Source organism: Helianthus annuus, chromosome 8 (genome assembly GCF_002127325.2).
Source record: "Helianthus annuus cultivar XRQ/B chromosome 8, HanXRQr2.0-SUNRISE, whole genome shotgun sequence".
NCBI classification, from domain to species: domain Eukaryota; kingdom Viridiplantae; phylum Streptophyta; class Magnoliopsida; order Asterales; family Asteraceae; genus Helianthus; species Helianthus annuus.
In genome coordinates this window covers 73,439,033-73,460,474 of record NC_035440.2, presented here as the reverse complement: position 1 = coordinate 73,460,474, position 21,442 = coordinate 73,439,033, and the positions used below count along the sequence as shown (strand labels likewise).

The 21,442-nt window shown below is 40.1% G+C and overlaps 1 non-coding gene across 1 annotated transcript; it reads right to left on the bottom strand.

The window, feature by feature from the left end:
- Window positions 1-20,805: 20,805 nt before the first annotated feature.
- On the bottom strand, window positions 20,806-20,912 carry LOC118481472. The gene has a single exon (XR_004865681.1). It is a non-coding gene; the product is annotated as a small nucleolar RNA R71 (small nucleolar RNA).
- Window positions 20,913-21,442: the final 530 nt, after the last annotated feature.

The window sequence follows — 21,442 nt, the reverse complement described above, 5'->3', positions numbered from 1 at the left end:
GCCTAGGAAGTGGACTTCACGAAGCCAGAAGTCGCATTTTGAAAACTTGGCGTACAGTTGTTCCTTTCGAAGAAGTTCCAAGATAAGTCGCAAATGCTGCTCGTGTTCCTCCTGACTCTTGGAGTAGATCAGAATGTCGTCGATGAAAACAATCACAAACTTGTCTAGGTAAGGCTTGCACACCCTGTTCATAAGATCCATGAAAACTGCAGGCGCGTTCGTTAGCCCGAACGGCATGACTAGAAACTCGTAGTGGCCGTAGTGAGTTCTGAATGCTGTCTTAGAGACGTCCTCAACCCGGACTCTCAGCTGATGGTAACCTGACCTTAGATCAATCTTGGAGTAGTAGCTCGACCCTTGCAACTGGTCGAATAAGTGGTCAATATGTGGAAGAGGATAGCGGTTCTTCACGGTGATCTTGTTCAGTTCGCGGTAGTCTATGCACATGCGGAAGGTACCGTCCTTCTTTTTCACGAATAACACTGGAGCTCCCCAAGGCGAAGAGCTAGGACGAATAAAATCTTATCCAAGAGCTCTTGCAATTGCTTTGACAGTTCTTCCAGTTCGGTTGGAGCCAATCGATACGGTGCGCGAGCTATAGGTGCTGCTCCTGGAGCTAGCTCGATTTGAAACTCGACCTGGCGATGAGGCGGTAGACCAGGTAAATCTTCAGGAAACACTTGAGGAAATTCGCGTATAACTGGGATATCCTCTATTCTTTTCTCTTTCGTTGATGCATGAGTAACAAGTGCCAAAATGGCAGTGTGACCCTTTCGTAAACATTTCTGAGCCTTCAGGAAGGAGATGATGCCAACCACAGCACCACTCTTGTGGCCTTGAACTTCGAGAGGTTTTTTACCAGAACGGGGAATACGAATGATCTTCTCTTTACATAGGATCTCTGCTTGCTGCTTGGATAACCAATCCATGCCAATGACGATGTCGAAACTACCCAGAACTATAGGAATGAGGTCGATAGAGAAAGTCTGACCAGCGAGGATAAGATTACAACCCTGAACTATGTGTGTGGCCTCTAGACTTTTACCATTAGCTAACTCTACGACATGTTTGATGTTTAGGGGAGTTGGTGCACGATTTAACATTTGGCTAACTTTCAAAGACACATAACTCGTATCCGCACCCGAATCAAACAATACAGTAACATAAAAGTCGTCAAGAAGAAACTTACCCATAACTACGTTGGGATCGTTCTTGGCATCACCCTGCCCTAGCACAAATGCACGACCCCTAGCGCCGTTGTTCCCATCATTGTTGTTTCCCCCATTATTGTTCCCGTTGCCTTGGTTATTGTTGTTGTTGTTGTTGTTGTTCTGGTTTCGGTTCAACTGAGGGCAGTGTCTTTTGAAGTGACCTTCAGCGCCACAATGAAAACATCCTTTGTTGCCCTGTTGCTGATTCTGCGGTGTTTGCTGCTGCTGCTGCTGATTCTGATTCGCAGGCCGCGGGCTCCTACAATCCTTGGCCTCATGACCCATCTTGAGGCACTTCTGACAGCGACCCTTGTTGCACTGGCCACTGTGGTGTCTGTTACAGTTGTTACACCTTGGGAGGTTCCCTCGATATCCACCCTGCCTGTGACTGCCCGAAGATTGCTGACTAGGGCTCTGATAGTTGTCAGTCTTTCGCTGCTGAACTTGAGACTGAACTGAAGCTGATCCCTTGCTAGAATCCCCCTCCCATTTTCTCTTGTTGTCACTGGGAGTAGCAGGAGTAGACGAAGTGGTAACGGTAGTAGTAGCGCTGATACGTTTAGGCAGCCTGTTCTGTTCCACTGCCTGATCCGTGAGGCGATGAGCAAGGCGCTGAACATCCTGGATGTTGTTAAGGTTAGCCGATGTTACATGGCTCTGAATTTCAGGTGCTAACCCCTTGAGGTACAACTCAATGCGCTTGACTGGAGGGTCCACCATAGTTGGACACAAGATGGCCAGCTCATTTGACCGTTTCGTATAAGCTTCAATTTCCGACCCTGTCATTTTCAGATGATAAAGCTCCACTTCCAACTTGTGGATGTCATCAGGTGTGCAGTATTCTCGCTTAATCAGCTCTTTGAAATCATTCCAAGGAGTGGCGTTAGCAACTGCCAATCCTAAAAGTTGAACTTGCGCATTCCACCAAGTCAGCGCGATTCCTTCCAGTGTGCCAGTGGCGTACTTCACCCTGCGTGCCTCAGGGCATTCACACATTTCAAACACAGACTCGAGCTTTTCAAACCAATGGAGGAGTCCCACTGCTCCCTCCGTGCCACTGAACGTGCTTGGACGACAGTCCATGAAATTCTTGAAAGTGCAAACAGGTGGCTGAGCGTGTTGACCTGTTGTGTATATAAGAACAGGACAAGGTTAAACACAATAGTTGGTTTAGGAATGTAGGATCTAAAGATCCTAGTGTGAGTTACGACTGCAGGGTATACCTCCTTCTTGTGCGGCTGCAAGTGCCGCAGCAACTTGTTCGTTGATGAGAGCCGTCAACTGGGCTTGTGTCAAGTTAATGCGTCCAGCCATGATCTTCATAGCAAGGGTAACATACGTGAGAGAGTGTTCGCAATAGTGCGATGACAGAAGAGAGTAAGCACACAAGTGTTCTCAAGCAATAATGACTAGTAAGCAATGTAATCTAAGCATACCACGAGCAAAGTTCTATGCAATTCTAGCATGTAGGCAATAAACATAAACCATATTACCTAGAATATTGAGTCTTGCACGTGGAGCGAGGCGTCGTTGTGGATCATTGAGCACTGTACTGGTTATAGTCTAGTTTTAATAAAAACGTTTTCCCCATTATTAAAACCAAGTTCTCTATAACCAATGGCTCTGATACCAATCTGTCACACCCCCAAAATCCACCCGCGGAGTATCACCGCTTGGAGGCGTGACTGACCAGGATCAAGCCACCAATCATATAGAACAACGTAAATAGTAAAGTAAATGTAATTTAACCAAACCAATCCATATGAAAGGTGTTCAAAACATAAGTATAAATTCAACGTTTAGCGGAAGCATATGAGTAAAAGCCCAACATAAATAAAGTATGTAATGTCATAATGTTTAATCAAAGCATTCACGATCCTTGTCCACAACGACCGCGCCTCCCAATGCAAGCTCCATGTATACCTAACGACCTGCAAGGCATGTAACAGAGGGTCAACAACTAGTTGAGCGAGTTCACAGTAAGTAAGTTCGTAATAGCAAGTTTGTTTCGAAAGATGTGGCTCTACTGGGCCGATAATATGTTCTATTAGTGGGGGCTTCCCATGTTTGCGTATACACTAGACTATTTGTAACCATAAGTGCTCTTCTTAACCCGAGAACAGTAGTACATACAAGGTTTACGTAGGCTTTACGTAAGTGTCCTTCACAAACCGAGGACAGTGGTACGCGGGGGTTTACGTAGGTTTTACGTAAGTGCCTGACACAACCCGAGGCAGTAGTGAGTATAAGTTTACGTAGGTTTTACGTAAGTGTCCTTCGCAACCTGAGGACAGTGATGAGTACAAGGATACGTAGGTTTTACGTATGTATCCTGCGCATCCGAGGACGATGGTAGATAGTCTAGTAACAGTGTAAGTACAATTCTATTCCTTCAATCCCATTCCCAAACCTCGGGAATCCCATGCCTTGGTAAGAGTGTGAACTCACCTTGGTTTGCTCGGTTTGTTATTGCTTCTAGTGTTAATTAATGATTAGGTCCGTTACACACGACCTAAGGTACATTGCACATAAACTCGATGTAAGTCTTTACGTTCAATTAGGGTTTACAATTCCTTGATGTCCAAACAACTGTGATCCGTGTGATATTCGTGTGCAGAATGATATGAGATAGATTGTTCACACATACAGTATCATCCAGTTACTTACAGTAGCATACAGTTATATACAGTAATATACAGTGACATACAGCAGCATGCAAAGTGTTCCTCATACAGGGTTTTGAACTCAGATCTCTAGTGTTAATTAAGTCTATACTAGTGTTTACAATAAACTCGGACCTTTCAACATCATTAAAGTTCAGACTATGCATCATTACAAGAAATTCGGATCATTTGCTCAATCTAAAACTCAGACATACACTATTCATGAAACTCAGACCTCAAGGCATTACAAAACTCGGACCAAGTGATACATATTACAAAAATTCGGACCACACAATGCTTGAAGAAGTCGGACCATGTATTTCAACTCAAAAGTCGGACCATTATAATCCTCACAAAACTCGGACCATGTAAAACTTCACAAAAGTCGGACCAACAAGCATTCATAGAGTTCGGACCTCATATAATTCATTCCAAAGTCGGACCCTTTATTCATGTAAAAGTCGGACCCCTTATCCATATAAAAGTCGGACCCCTTATCCATATAAAAGTCGGACCCCTTATCCATATAAAAGGTCGGACCTTATATCATACTCACAAACTCGGACCACACAATATTGAAGAATTCGGACCATGCTTGTTTAACAAAAGTTCGGATCATGTAAGAATCCAAAGTCGGACTCATGAGAAATCATCAAAAGTTCGGACCATATCACTTCATGTATAAAGTTCGGACTATGCACATCATTCAAAAGTTCGGACTTCATACATATCATTCATGCGAACATTCATATGTGATGTGTGTAAAATGCAACATATAAATCACATCAATTAAGGCATAAAACTAACCCTTTTTTAGTACTAATGTTGGAAAAAGAGTGTTTTTGTCTTCCTTTTGTATTTTCAGGATGAAATGAGCTCAAAATCACAAAAGAAGCAAAAAGACAACTAATTCTACCATAAATACAAGAAAAAGGAACAAAAGTGGATTGCCCGGACCCTCAACGGCACCTCCCAAGGCAAAGGAGAAGAAACAGAGTCTGAACACGTGTAACACCTCGAAAAATTTCGTCCAATAATGTCTTGACATGTGTCATAAGGTTCCGTTATGTGAAAACATACTTTAGAGGGACTAAAAGTGACAAACGGTGAAAACTATGGAACGTAAGGGTCCAAAGTGTCAACAATGGATAAATAGGCTCTATGATAACCCCACATAATGTTTATAACCTTTAACGGATGGTTCATGGATCATACGACGCGGAAATTGCACAAAAGTGAAGTATTGTAAACTATAGGGGCCAAAAGTGTCAACATGTTTAATTTATACCTCTGAGTGAACTTTTGGCAGACCCGAAGCTTTGTATAGCTAAAATATACTCACTAGAATATGTGGTAAAAATTTCATGAAGTTTCGTCAACGTATGAGAAAGTTATGGCCAAAACCGTACTTAAGGGACTAAAAGCGTCAACGTCGAATTTCAGGGCTTTTCGGTTGAGCGCAAAGTTATCCGAGGGCATTACCATGTTGGTAAAAGTCCTAAGGTTCTTAAAAACCAAGTTTGGGGGTTTACGGGTCGAGAAAAGTAGCCGAAACATCGCATACAAGCTCAGGGACCATTTCTGCCAAGTTTAAAACTTGTTTGGCTGAACCAGGGGTCAGGCGACCCGCCTGGGAAAGCCCAAGCGGGCCGCGTGGGTTGCCCAGCGAGCAGAAATTCGAAAATGGTTGATTTGGGTCCGATTTCAAGTGCCATACAGCTCATTTGCACCTCCAATTGAACCAATAACATTCCTTGCATGGCTACTACAACAGTAAACCTCAAAAATTTCAGCTTTAAATCCGAATTCATCTCATTTTTGATCACTTACAATTGGGAACAAGAACTCACAAGACTTGCAAAGGCTCTCAAGACTTCCTGGAGCTAATCCGACCATCAAAGCTGATTTCTAGTGTTCATTAAACACCTATAGAACCTTTGTAAGCTTTCAATTCGTTCCTTAATCCATTCTTGTTGTGATTATTGATAAAAGTCAAACTGGGTGTTCATAACCTTTGACTTTCCGATTAAACGGATTTCTTTCAGTCATTTCTCGAATTGAAACTTGTTATAGATTGGTATTTATGTGGGAAACAAACCCTCTAAAGGGTACTACCTGATTCCCACTACATGCATGATAAATGTCGAGTCAAACCTATTTCTAAAAAGTCAACAGAAGCGATTTTTGTGAAAAATGACATGATTAATGATATAGATGACATGCAACCTGATTGATCATCATAAATAACTTGTAATACATATAAGAATGTGTTTTAATCATCATCAACTCGACAATCTATAGTATAGCCACGAATCGGAACCGAAAGTCTTGTAAAACGATTATTCCGTAGACTATCGATTCGGATTCGTACATGCATGTTCGAGATCTGTATTGGAAAGTATTTTTGACTATTTTTATTTTAGTTAAACTTTCTGGAATTTTCTTTGATTGAGTCTATGCTTAGCCTATTCGAATGCATGTTCCCGATTTGTACATAAAGTTGACTATTTTGCCCTTTTCGATTTAAAACGTGATTTTTGGAAAAGTGAAAGGATAGAAATCTTTATTTCTAATATATGAACTTGCACCGAAAATCTCGGATCAGTTGGTGGTCCAGATTGTGAGTTATGGCCATTAGCGTAAAACTATATTATAAATTTACATAAACGGTCCTTTTCGCGTAGAACCCGTTTCTGGCCACGTTTTGATACGAAACTTTTTACCAACTGATGTATTATAATATTCTGGGAATTTTGATGATTTTTAATTAATTTTTGGCTGAACGGATCCTAGATCGCCTAGTCATTTCGGCTTATGTCGGTTTTGACCGTTTAGGCCATAAAATGAGTTTTACACATCCTTTTGACCCGAAACCTTTTTCTACTGATTTCAAATGTTAAGTAAATTATTTTGAGCCTTCTGGAAATATAAAAATCTCAGCTTTCATATATAAACCCGAAAACGCCCTTAAATCGCATTTTAGCATTTTAAGCGCATAGTAAGCGTTATACTTGTTTTGAACATATAAGACCTATACCTACTGATGTGTTTAGCATATTTTCATATAATAACAGTAAGTATAAGTATATGATCTCAGATTTCCAGTTTTGGCGTTTTTAGCCCTTGTGAAATTACTAAAATACCCCTACGGTGCATAGTTGGTTTTAATTGATAAATTTGGTATATGGGTCATACCCTACTGATATAATATGTTATATTAAGTATATTTACTGTATGAACCAGACCCGAAACTCAGATTTCAAATTTTACTCTTTTATTATCTTTTAAATGACCAAAGTGCCCTTCTAAGGCATAAATTGGGTTTAAAATTATTTCGGGCAATATAGAACATAACTTACTGATGTAATATCATATTTAAAGCTTATTATATCAGGGAACTTGCATTTGAATCATTGGTCTACCCGTATCGCCCTTTTCGCGTTCGGTTCGGTTTACGTAACTAGTTTGCGTAAATTGACCGAAACGGGTCAAACAATATCATTTTTGTCTCAAAATCCAGAGTGTATTTAGTATACCCATATTATACAAGTATTCAAACTTGTCGGGTCTAAATCACGTTCTATCCGGTCTCCGCTTAATCATGCGCTTGAACCGTATATTTCCTTAAAACTAACCGGTCTAAGCTTAGGCTTAAATTAAAGACCCGTTAGTATTCTAATTGGTTATTTATACCATCGTTCCAGACTAGAGCCTTCCGGTAAATTGTACCTACGCTTACTTAAGTGAATACGGCTGAGTTATTATAATTCTTGCTATTTAAGACAGGAGCTAGCTCAGGTAAATACTCTTAACTTATTTTCCCTATTACGGGCTTGGGATACGGTAATATAAATACCGCATGGTCAGGTATGGGATTCGAAGACCAATGTGTCGGGAAATCCAAATAACCTGTTTTTAATTCGTATTGCTTGACTGAAACATTGGGGATTAATGCGACCGTGTCCTGGATATCCTTGACTCATTAATTGCAATGGCCACGACCTAAGCACGGGGTGTAGGCATACACCTGACAGATGCTTCATGCTTATTATTTGATTATACCCAATAAGGGATTCCCAATAAGGGAATAGTGGTGTGTCGGTTAATCTTGAACCGGCATAGGACCGGGCCCCGCATGTAGAGCAAGTTATGTAAAACTGATAACATGAGATATAGTTTGTCCCAAGTATAAAAGATTAATATTGCCTTGTGCATCTTAATCAAGTGTCAAAATAGTTTTGTGCCTTGTGCGCCTAAACCAATTTTCATAAACTCTTTTCAAATGAGTCAGTTGAGTGTATTTACCAGTGAAAACTGACGTATTTTCCAAAGTCTAAGTGACAGGTACAAGTACGTAATAGGCTGGAAGCTGCTCAGGGCGTTAGTAAGGAATCTTGCAAGTTCCAGGCGTCTAAAGTCTGTTGAACAATTATCTTATTTTATTTGATCCGCCTGTGGATCCGTTTCAACTACTTGTGATATTAAATATTACGTTTATGTAAAGTTGAAATGAATCTAATTCTGCTTCCGCTGTGCATTTATATATTGTGTTGTTTGACTATGATGTTATCAACTACGTCACGTTACCCCCACCGGGCCCACCGGTGACACGTGGAAATTCGGGGTGTGACAGGTTGGTATCAGAGCCAACGCTGAGTGAATTAAACACTATCCTAATGTGTTTAATCTCAGTGACACAATTGCACATACTTGAGTCTAGACTTAACATAGGAATACTCCCGATTCTAATCTGGAATTTACTGCTTCCAATTATTTTATATATTGGATACGTCGCCAAGCGAAGGAGCCGTAATAGGAGTTCTCCACACCCGGAGTCCCGAGATGCTGAGCTTCGTACCACGGCTAAAGTGAAATGAACATCCAAGGAGAAAGCATTCAGAAATAAAATGAAGAAGAAGCTTCTTTTACTGAAGATCGTTTCCTTATTAGTCCTTATAAGGACATATTTATCCTTCAGTCCCTGCGAGGACAACATTATTCCTTTCAAGTCCCGCTTAGGGCAACTTTATACTTTTACTTTTATATAATGGAATGATTACGTTTGGACTTTCATTCTAAATAAGAAATATTAAATAAATGGAAAATATCAATTTTTATTTGATTTGCCATTTAACAAGAATCTTAGTAAGGTAAAACCTAGCTTGAATGTCTTAATAAAAGGCCTGGCCAATATGGTAAAACCTGGTTGAAAAGATTCAAATCTCTGTTAACATATGTAAACATGTTAACACCCCTGGCTAAGTGTGACCTGTAAAATCACAACAAGCCACTCTTTTTATAAATTATCTACAGATTATATCTGTATACAAGTCTGATAATGACTTGATGCCTACGGGTAATAAATTTGAAAATTGGGATTTATTTAAAATTCCCTATAAGTAAAATAATCATCCCTTAAGGATGAAGTGCCACGAGCTATAATACACTGTCCGATTGCGACATCGACAGTTGTGAATCTTTGGAGATTCCCCGTCCTAAGGGGGTGAGCTATGCTCAAAAGCCCTCTAGACGATAATCTGGTCGTCATGTCAATATTATGACCGCTGAACGACAATTGATTCAAATTAAAGTACTATTCCTGTCGTTATGTCATTATTATGACCGCTGAATGACAGATGATTTAAATTAAGTACTAATCCTGTCGTTATGTCATTACTATGACCGCTGAATGACAGTTGATATAAATTAAGTGCTAATCCTGCCGTCATGTCATCATTATGACCACTGAACGACAGTTGATTAAATTAATGACACTGATCATGGCGTCATGTCATTACTTTGACCGCTGAACGTATCATCAGTACAATGACTATATGTCTTAACATCTTACGAGATGTTAATTGATAGGCCCACGGGCCAGAAATTTTAATAAATACAGTGGTAGCTATGACTCCCTGTCAGAAAAAGGTAATGAACTAGGTTCAAACCTCAAGGCTTTGATTCTCTGAAATCCTAGCTTATAATTTATAAATGTCCTTGTGACTAGGCCTTGGTGCCACCTCAATATCCGTAATGATTTATAACTAGGATAAATTGTAATGCCTTGATCCCAGACGATCATGGCTTATAAATTAAACTTGTCCACGTGACTAAGCCTTTTGTGCTATTACTAAATGCCTCGATCCCAGACGATCATGGCTTATAAATTAAACTTGTCTACTCGACTAGGCCATTTGTGCTATTACTCATTTATAAATTAGGATTCATGATAAAAATCCTGAATAAAATAAATATCATTTCTTTCCTGCCAGTATTTATATTAAAAAGAGTCTCAAAGGGGTATAACCTAGCTTGAATGTCGTTAGGGACCTGGCTATGATGGTAAGACCTGTTTAGAAGAGATTCAGATCCTGATTAACACTTGAAAACGTGTTAGCACTCCCGACAACAGTGATGCGATAAAATCACGATTGTCACCTTTATATTAGGAACTTCCAAACCCCTTAATTAGCCTATATGATCGATAGGAATCATGGCTAATAAACGTCGAACATGATGTACACATCTAAACATCCACTGGGATGTATACCTACGGGCAAAGATGCATACATGAAAACGATAGTATTATTTCATAACTTCTTGTCAAGACAATGAATTATGAAATTTTCCGATCCAGAGGAATCATTGATTGTGTATTAAAAATTTCCCTAGTGACAAGGCTTCTGTGCCATCGAAAAGTCCTATGGGACAAGCCGTTGTGCTATATAAGATGTCGCTATGACATTGACAGTCGTGACTTATGTCCCCTGTCTAGTAAGTATAAAGGATTTATTCCATTTAAACGCCAAAGATGGTTTATTTAAAAATCTAGGCAAGACATGATCAAATAAACTAAATACTATCTATTGGCCTATATGGTTTGCTTGCACCATGGTTATTTAAATTATCAAGTTCGACAATTCCCTATAGTTAAGTAAGCTATTACTTCATGGTTAGTTGGCCTTCAAGGCTTCACCATGGCTGACTCCTCTAGGGCTCACAATCATCTAATTAGTCAGAATGATGTACATTGACTAGCCTTGTGGCAAAATAAATTATCTTCCACAAGATGACGGTTGTAGTCTTTGACTCTCTGTCCAAAGGTAAAGAACTATGTTTGAACCTTAAGATCTCTGATCCAATAAGATTGCAGCTTATATATTAATACCTTAAGTGCCATATTTTGTATGTCCTTTGTGACAAGGCCTTCGGGCCTATAATTATTAATGTCCTTCATGACAAGCCTTCCAACTATCTAAAGATTGTCGTTATGACAAAGACAGTTGTGACATTGTGACCCCCAGTCAAAAGGTGATGGACTCGGTCCAAACCATGAACGCAATTGATGGTCCTTTTTGACCTAGGCTAAATATAATTGACATACTTTCTAGTAGCATACTATAAGGAAGTTATAAACCAAACAGCCGTTATGGTTTAGTAATACCATGACTTTATAAATCATCCGTTATGATGATTCCATAATAACTTGCATCTAAGCATATGTTATTTTGGTGTTAGTACCAAAGCTCCAGAATGGAGGTTTCCGACGAAGCACACAGCAATGCAGCGGCTAAAAACAAGGATGCAAGTATAAATATAAATGTTAATGGCACTACTCTTCAGGCCTTGATTAGCGCAGCAATTAGTGAAGTTGTGGAAAAGGTCCTTGAGAACAAAAAGGAACCGAGTGTCACTCACTCAAAGATCCATACGGAAACGCATACACCAGCTCGTAAGGAGAGCTCCGTTCACTCTTCAGATGAAAAGAGCGAACCTCAGGAGTTAGTACTCTATGATAAGCCCCGTTCAACTGAGGGCGGGTGCACCTACAAATATTTCGTCTCATGCAAACCCAGAGATTTCAATGGCGAAAAAGGAGCAATTGATGCTATGGAATGGCTTGAGGAAATGGAAACGGTTGTGGACATCAGCGATTGTGCTGATAAGGACGTAGTAAAATTTGTTTCACAATCTTTTAAAGGAGAGGCTCTTGTATGGTGGAAGGCCATGATGCAGTCCACGGGGAAAATTCCCCTATACCTCATGGGATGGTCCAAGTTTGCGGACCTTATCAAAGAGAACTACTGTCCACAGCACGAAGTGGAAAAGGTGGAGACAGATTTTCTGAATCTCACAATGAAAAACCTAAATTGTCAGCAATATGTTACCGACTTCAACTCCCTATCTAGACTGGTACCCTACTTAATTACCCCGGAACCAAAACGCATTGCGCGTTTCATCGGTGGTTTAGCACCAGAAATAAAAGGGGATGTTAAGGCTTCAAGGCCAACCAACTACAGATCAGCTGTAGATCTATCCTTGTCTCTCACTCTAGATGTAGTGAGACAAAAGTCGTTCATGAATGAAACTAATGACAAAAGACAAAGGGAGGAGGATAACTCTTAGAATCCTAAGAAGAGCAAATCCAAGCTCAACAATCACCAACAGGATTCCAACAAAAAGCCTACATGCAAAACCTGTAAAAGAAGACATTGGGGGCAGTGTCGATTAAGCCAAAAGATAAAGCAATGTGGCATCTGTAAAAGAACTGGCCACCAGTCCCACGAATGTAGGGACATGAAGGATGCAAACTGTTTCAGCTGTGGTGAAAAGGGGCACATCAGTACTAATTGCCCTATGGCTGCCAAGAAAGGAGCAGCTAGGTCTGGGAAGGATAAGAAAGGAACCGCCTAGACTACCGGTTGAATACCTGCGACAGTGCACATCGATAATAGCAATAGGTACGTCCTATACCATTTAGCATTGATAATGACTGCCAAGTATTTTTGCATTGATGCAAGGGATAATAAACCTTTAGCAAACCATAAGCTTAGCAAACTCTGGATTACATTCATAAGGACTTCATATATTAAATATGAGGTATAACTTACCAGTGGAATCTTTAATGACCTCTATCCCATCCTCGGAGATAATCCTTTCATAAGAATCTGGAGTACTCTCCCCCAGAAAGAGTACGACAATATATACTAATTATTTTATTTTATTATTTTTCTCATTGTTTTCTATCGTCTGCGAATGCCAAACTATGTTTGATAAGAGTACCATATGAGGATTTGCGTATCCTAGTGTGTCCCATAGATTGCTTCCATGCCTGATCAGTATGGAGGTTTAATGCATGGGATCCCCGAAGATATTCCGATGGTCATATTGTACTAAAGTCGACTAGTAGTATTCAAAGGAGATATCCAATATAAAAATGTCCTTATAAGTATCGCTACTTAGGACATCCTTGCAATGGTAAAGGGAATGTGTCATTTGTCTGACACCGGCAGCGATAGATGAGCCAAAGTCTGAGAATACGGAAATCTCTGACATCTCTATGTATCATAATTAGCTTTTTATAAGAATTACCATGTTTACCTTCTGAGAGGCAAGAGGATGTTAGGACAAACATCCCGCTTAGGGCTGCAGTTATTGTAAGAATCTTATATCTGTTATTACCAGCGAAACAGGAAGAACTAAGAGCCAAATTCATAAGTTTTGGATAAGGTTTCGTAAAGCCAAAAATTCAAAGTTCTAAGAACTCCGATTTTAGTAAATAAGAAAGACGGTTCATCTTGCTTATGCATTGATTACCGCAACCCTATTTAGGCAATATCTAGGAATCCCCAATTGCCGCCCAGGATCGTCGATTTATTCGATTGACTTAAAAGATTAGCTACCCCTTAAGGTTAGTTTTAAGCAGTGATTGGAATAACCATCTTACCTTAAGATTAGCTTGTCTATAACAGTTGTTATATAAGTATCAAGGCTGCTCCTTTGGGAGACCTTGTATAGATAAGATGTTAAACATCTATTGCTAGACAGAAAATTGGTAAGTCCAATTATCGGGATCTATAAGTTGCCAGTATTCGGCAGAGAATCAAGGATTCATGGAAATAGCAAACCTTCTAGGTTCTTGCTAAGAAATAAGGTTCAACAAAAGATATCACCCTGGAAAGGTGTGCCAAGCTGTTAATTGTCAGGCTAGTAAGCTCTGAATATATATGAAACCATTCGAAGTAAACGAATATATATCGAGGTCAAATAACTTATGAGCTAAAACCTATTTAAGGAACTTGGTAGAGCTCGCAATGTATTACACCCTAAGGATTTAAGGATATGTTTCCCCAATGAGTCAAGGAGCATCATCACATAACGGTTGGCAGACGGACGGACAGAGTAAGCGTACCATCCAAACATTGGAAGACATGCCTCGAGCATGTGTGATTAATTTAGGTGGCAGTTGGGATAACCGCCTACCCTTGATAGAATCCTCCTATAAAAATAGCTACCATACTAGTATTAGGGCCGCGCCTTTGGAGGCCTTATACGGTAGAAAGTGTAGATCGCCCATTTGTTGGGCAGAAGTAGGAGATGTCCAATTGTCAGGACCAGATATCGTCTTGAGACGACGGACAAAGATCGTGCAGATTCGCGATCGTTTGAAAGCTGCCAGGGATAGGCAGAAAGGTTATGCGGATCCTAAGCGCAAGGATTTTCACTTCGATGTAGGTGAAAAAGTGTTGCTTAAGGTATCACCTTGGAAGGGTGTAATGCGATTTGGAAAGAAAGGCAAGCTAAGCCCGAGATACATAGGATCTTTCGAGATAATCGAACGTGTCAGAGCAGTCGCTTATAAGTTAAACTTGCCTGAAGAACTTAGCGCTATACATAATGTGTTCCGCATCTGTAATTTGAAGAAGTGTTTCGCTGACGAATCACTGGTTGTACCGCATACAGATATACACATAGATGAGAGTTTGAAGTTCGTGGAAAAACCCTTGTCGGTTGAGGATCGACAGGTAAAGAAGCTTCGAAGGAAGCATGTACCTATTTTCTAGGTCAAATGGGATGCCCGTAGAGGTCCCGAATATACGTGGAAAGTGGAATCCACGATGAAGGAAAAATGTCCTCATACATTTCAGTAAATCTCGAGGTCGAGATTTCTTTTAAGGGGGTGAGGATGTAACACCTCGAAAAATTTCGTCCAATAATGTCTTGACACGTGTCATAAGGTTCCGTTATGTGAAAACATACTTTAGAGGGACTAAAAGTGACAAACGGTGAAAACTATGGAACGTAAGGGTCCAAAGTGTCAACAATGGATAAATAGGCTCTATGATAACCCCACATAATGTTTATAACCTTTAACGGATGGTTCATGGATCATACGACGCGGAAATTGCACAAAAGTGAAGTATTGTAAACTATAGGGGCCAAAAGTGTCAACATGTTTAATTTATACCTCTGAGTGAACTTTTGGCAGACCCGAAGCTTTGTATAGCTAAAATATACTCACTAGAATATGTGGTAAAAATTTCATGAAGTTTCGTCAACGTATGAGAAAGTTATGGCCAAAACCGTACTTAAGGGACTAAAAGCGTCAACGTCGAATTTCAGGGCTTTTCGGTTGAGCGCAAAGTTATCCGAGGGCATTACCATGTTGGTAAAAGTCCTAAGGTTCTTAAAAACCAAGTTTGGGGGTTTACGGGTCGAGAAAAGTAGCCGAAACATCGCATACAAGCTCAGGGACCATTTCTGCCAAGTTTAAAACTTGTTTGGCTGAACCAGGGGTCAGGCGACCCGCCTGGGAAAGCCCAAGCGGGCCGCGTGGGTTGCCCAGCGAGCAGAAATTCGAAAATGGTTGATTTGGGTCCGATTTCAAGTGCCATACAGCTCATTTGCACCTCCAATTGAACCAATAACATTCCTTGCATGGCTACTACAACAGTAAACCTCAAAAATTTCAGCTTTAAATCCGAATTCATCTCATTTTTGATCACTTACAATTGGGAACAAGAACTCACAAGACTTGCAAAGGCTCTCAAGACTTCCTGGAGCTAATCCGACCATCAAAGCTGATTTCTAGTGTTCATTAAACACCTATAGAACCTTTGTAAGCTTTCAATTCGTTCCTTAATCCATTCTTGTTGTGATTATTGATAAAAGTCAAACTGGGTGTTCATAACCTTTGACTTTCCGATTAAACGGATTTCTTTCAGTCATTTCTCGAATTGAAACTTGTTATAGATTGGTATTTATGTGGGAAACAAACCCTCTAAAGGGTACTACCTGATTCCCACTACATGCATGATAAATGTCGAGTCAAACCTATTTCTAAAAAGTCAACAGAAGCGATTTTTGTGAAAAATGACATGATTAATGATATAGATGACATGCAACCTGATTGATCATCATAAATAACTTGTAATACATATAAGAATGTGTTTTAATCATCATCAACTCGACAATCTATAGTATAGCCACGAATCGGAACCGAAAGTCTTGTAAAACGATTATTCCGTAGACTATCGATTCGGATTCGTACATGCATGTTCGAGATCTGTATTGGAAAGTATTTTTGACTATTTTTATTTTAGTTAAACTTTCTGGAATTTTCTTTGATTGAGTCTATGCTTAGCCTATTCGAATGCATGTTCCCGATTTGTACATAAAGTTGACTATTTTGCCCTTTTCGATTTAAAACGTGATTTTTGGAAAAGTGAAAGGATAGAAATCTTTATTTCTAATATATGAACTTGCACCGAAAATCTCGGATCAGTTGGTGGTCCAGATTGTGAGTTATGGCCATTAGCGTAAAACTATATTATAAATTTACATAAACGGTCCTTTTCGCGTAGAACCCGTTTCTGGCCACGTTTTGATACGAAACTTTTTACCAACTGATGTATTATAATATTCTGGGAATTTTGATGATTTTTAATTAATTTTTGGCTGAACGGATCCTAGATCGCCTAGTCATTTCGGCTTATGTCGGTTTTGACCGTTTAGGCCATAAAATGAGTTTTACACATCCTTTTGACCCGAAACCTTTTTCTACTGATTTCAAATGTTAAGTAAATTATTTTGAGCCTTCTGGAAATATAAAAATCTCAGCTTTCATATATAAACCCGAAAACGCCCTTAAATCGCATTTTAGCATTTTAAGCGCATAGTAAGCGTTATACTTGTTTTGAACATATAAGACCTATACCTACTGATGTGTTTAGCATATTTTCATATAATAACAGTAAGTATAAGTATATGATCTCAGATTTCCAGTTTTGGCGTTTTTAGCCCTTGTGAAATTACTAAAATACCCCTACGGTGCATAGTTGGTTTTAATTGATAAATTTGGTATATGGGTCATACCCTACTGATATAATATGTTATATTAAGTATATTTACTGTATGAACCAGACCCGAAACTCAGATTTCAAATTTTACTCTTTTATTATCTTTTAAATGACCAAAGTGCCCTTCTAAGGCATAAATTGGGTTTAAAATTATTTCGGGCAATATAGAACATAACTTACTGATGTAATATCATATTTAAAGCTTATTATATCAGGGAACTTGCATTTGAATCATTGGTCTACCCGTATCGCCCTTTTCGCGTTCGGTTCGGTTTACGTAACTAGTTTGCGTAAATTGACCGAAACGGGTCAAACAATATCATTTTTGTCTCAAAATCCAGAGTGTATTTAGTATACCCATATTATACAAGTATTCAAACTTGTCGGGTCTAAATCACGTTCTATCCGGTCTCCGCTTAATCATGCGCTTGAACCGTATATTTCCTTAAAACTAACCGGTCTAAGCTTAGGCTTAAATTAAAGACCCGTTAGTATTCTAATTGGTTATTTATACCATCGTTCCAGACTAGAGCCTTCCGGTAAATTGTACCTACGCTTACTTAAGTGAATACGGCTGAGTTATTATAATTCTTGCTATTTAAGACAGGAGCTAGCTCAGGTAAATACTCTTAACTTATTTTCCCTATTACGGGCTTGGGATACGGTAATATAAATACCGCATGGTCAGGTATGGGATTCGAAGACCAATGTGTCGGGAAATCCAAATAACCTGTTTTTAATTCGTATTGCTTGACTGAAACATTGGGGATTAATGCGACCGTGTCCTGGATATCCTTGACTCATTAATTGCAATGGCCACGACCTAAGCACGGGGTGTAGGCATACACCTGACAGATGCTTCATGCTTATTATTTGATTATACCCAATAAGGGATTCCCAATAAGGGAATAGTGGTGTGTCGGTTAATCTTGAACCGGCATAGGACCGGGCCCCGCATGTAGAGCAAGTTATGTAAAACTGATAACATGAGATATAGTTTGTCCCAAGTATAAAAGATTAATATTGCCTTGTGCATCTTAATCAAGTGTCAAAATAGTTTTGTGCCTTGTGCGCCTAAACCAATTTTCATAAACTCTTTTCAAATGAGTCAGTTGAGTGTATTTACCAGTGAAAACTGACGTATTTTCCAAAGTCTAAGTGACAGGTACAAGTACGTAATAGGCTGGAAGCTGCTCAGGGCGTTAGTAAGGAATCTTGCAAGTTCCAGGCGTCTAAAGTCTGTTGAACAATTATCTTATTTTATTTGATCCGCCTGTGGATCCGTTTCAACTACTTGTGATATTAAATATTACGTTTATGTAAAGTTGAAATGAATCTAATTCTGCTTCCGCTGTGCATTTATATATTGTGTTGTTTGACTATGATGTTATCAACTACGTCACGTTACCCCCACCGGGCCCACCGGTGACACGTGGAAATTCGGGGTGTGACAACACGCCCCGTGTCCAGCAAACACGGGGGCGTGCCCAGGAAGCAGCAGAAAAGACAAACCAGTAGAAGCTTCCATTGCCCACCACGGGGCCGTGTCCAGCGAGCACGGGGGCGTGGTGAAAGTACAGCAGGCGCATTAATTGTAATTCGCAATTACAATTAATGAGGAGAGAGAGTGTCAGGCGGGCACGGGGCCGTGTCCAGCGGACACGGGGCCGTGTCCAGCCTTCTGTTCAGCCTATAAATAGAGGAGCTTGGCTTCATTCTCTCTTATCCCTTGGCACACCACCTCTCTCACACCTCATCCACCACCCACCACCACCATAACACCATCATCCACCACCATCATCCATTGTCCATCGTAGAGTGTGTGAGTCGTCTCGGGATCCAAGATTGATCGTAAGAGTTCTTGACAATCAAGGCCATGTTTGCCTAAGTCTCTTACATCACTTGGTGAAGACAAGTGTTTAGTATAATACTTTTTATTTTTAATCTTTTGCACTTTTTATTTGGTTTTGTATTAATGACTTTAATAACTAGTTACTTATGTTGAAGGTGATCTTTCCTTATCGTTTGTCCGTGGTGTCTTGGCATTATTTTACTGTCTATATAAAATAAAAGATTTTCACCATTCATATCTCCACGGTCTATATGGAGGTATGTTGGCTACCTGGTCGGGGGTTAAGGGAACGGTTTGGTAAGGGTCTTGCCCTTGTTCAGCGTTTAGAGGTCCTGCTTGGGACCTGGGTCAAATTTAGTAGGATCTCCTTCAATGCCCATAGGTATTGGATGGCGGGGATCCAAACTCTTTGACCCCCTCATAAGTTAACTACTATTAATACTATAACCCGGCTATTTAGGACTGTATCCCTGCTGACTCAGACTACTTAGCCGAGGGTAACGTCACCGCCAAAAGCGGGGCCTACCATAATTTGCATTAATAACTTAATTCATTATCTTTCAATAATCCGACCCTTTAGGATTGTATCCTTGCTGACTCAAACTACTGGGTTGAGGGTAACGTCGCCTTCAAAAGAGGGGCCTACTACAATAACTAAGATAATCTCTTAAACAAGTGCAAAAGTGCGAAAATAATCAAAGGTTATACTAATACACGTGTCGGATCCAAGTGATTCATCTTGTCTATCTGTTTTTATTTTATTTTTATTTTTCAGCATTTAGTTAGTTTTTACTTTTCTTAGTTTAAAACATTTTTCTAACTTTTTGATTTGATTAGACGTTGAGGATAAACCGGTATTAAAAGCTCTTGTGTCCTTGGACGACCTCGGTATCTTACCAACACTATACTACGTCCACGATGGGTGCACTTGCCCATATGTGTGTTTAGTGTTAGTGAATATCGTGTTTTATAAATTTAAAACTTGGCTAAAAGTGTAAAAAGGGGCTTAAATACTCATCAAAAATATAACACACTTTACGCACATCAAGTTTTTGGCGCCGTTGCCAAGGACACAAGGATTTTAAGAAAGTTAGGAATCAACGGCCTAATCATATTTTTATTTTTTTAATTTGTTAGGGTTTTTTTTTTAGATTTTTCAGCTTCTGCAGAGCTCAGCACGGGGCCGTGCTTGGTCGGACACGGGCCGTGCTCAGCAACATTACTGGCAGTTTTTGTTTTTCAAGTTACAGAAGGCTGACCACGGGGCCGTGCCGGTGCAACACGGGGCCGTGTCCAACTTCCAGTAACTGGGATCTGAAAAACAATCACTGTAATTCCGACCACGGGGCCGTGTTCACTCCACACGGGGCCGTGGTGAACCTTCTGACCAACATTCTTTTCTGTTTTTATTGCAGGACTTGGAACCCAACGCCATCCTCACGTAGTGTATGAGCTCCAGTTCTAATAAAGACATAAAGGAACCACTAGAAGAACCCGAACGCTTTCTCAGAAAAAGGTTAAAAGCCAAAAACCAAGAGAAGGTTTCGGGTGATCCACCCCCAATGGCGGACCAACGTACCCTTATGGATTATCTACGGCCCACCGTAGGTAATCTAGGCGCCGCTATCAATGCTCCGAATGTCGAAGCGAATAACTTCGAACTTCGACCGCATTTGATACAAATGCTCCAAAACTCCGCAACTTTCCACGGGCTTGCGGACGAGGATCCTCATCTACATATAACTAATTTCTTAGAAATATGTGATACCTTTCGGATCAATGGAGCATCAAACGACGCCATCCGCCTCCGTATGTTTCCATTCTCACTAAAAGACCGGGCAAAAGCTTGGCTCAACACCCTCCCAGCTGGATCGGTAAACACCTGGGATGAACTAGCCCAAAAGTTTCTATATAAGTATTTCCCTCCTTCTAAAACTGCTAAATTAATGGCTGAAATTAATACATACTCACAAGAGGATGGGGAATCCTTATATGAAACTTGGGAAAGGTTCAAGGAGCTATTACGCAAGTGTCCCCATCACGGCCTCGCAATATGGCAACAAGTATCCACTTTCTACAATGGATTGTTGCCACACACTAGGCAGACACTTGATTCTAGCTCCGGGGGACTTTTAGGTAATCGACGCCCACACGAAATATATAATCAAATTGAGGAAATTGCTCAAACCAATTTTCAATGGCACACTCCCCGGGGAAATAAGTCTATTGCCCCGGGCGCCCATAAGGTCGACGAAAGCACCTCTTTACAAGCCCAAATCGAGGCCCTTTCTTGAAAAATAAAAAAATTAGAAATGACAAAAACAGTCTCGGTTATGGCTTGTGAAGGGTGTGGTGGGTCACATGAAAATTGGAGTTGCATGAAAGAAACGGACGATCAACAAGAAATGGTAAACTACATTGATAATAGACCTAGGCCGTCGGGTCCTCCAACGGGAACTTACAACCAAGGATGGCGAAACCACCCAAACCTTGGTTGGAGGGAAACCGGCAATAGTAGTAACCAACAAACCCAACGAACAAACTTTCAGCAATCAAGAAATGAGTCACAAAATTTCA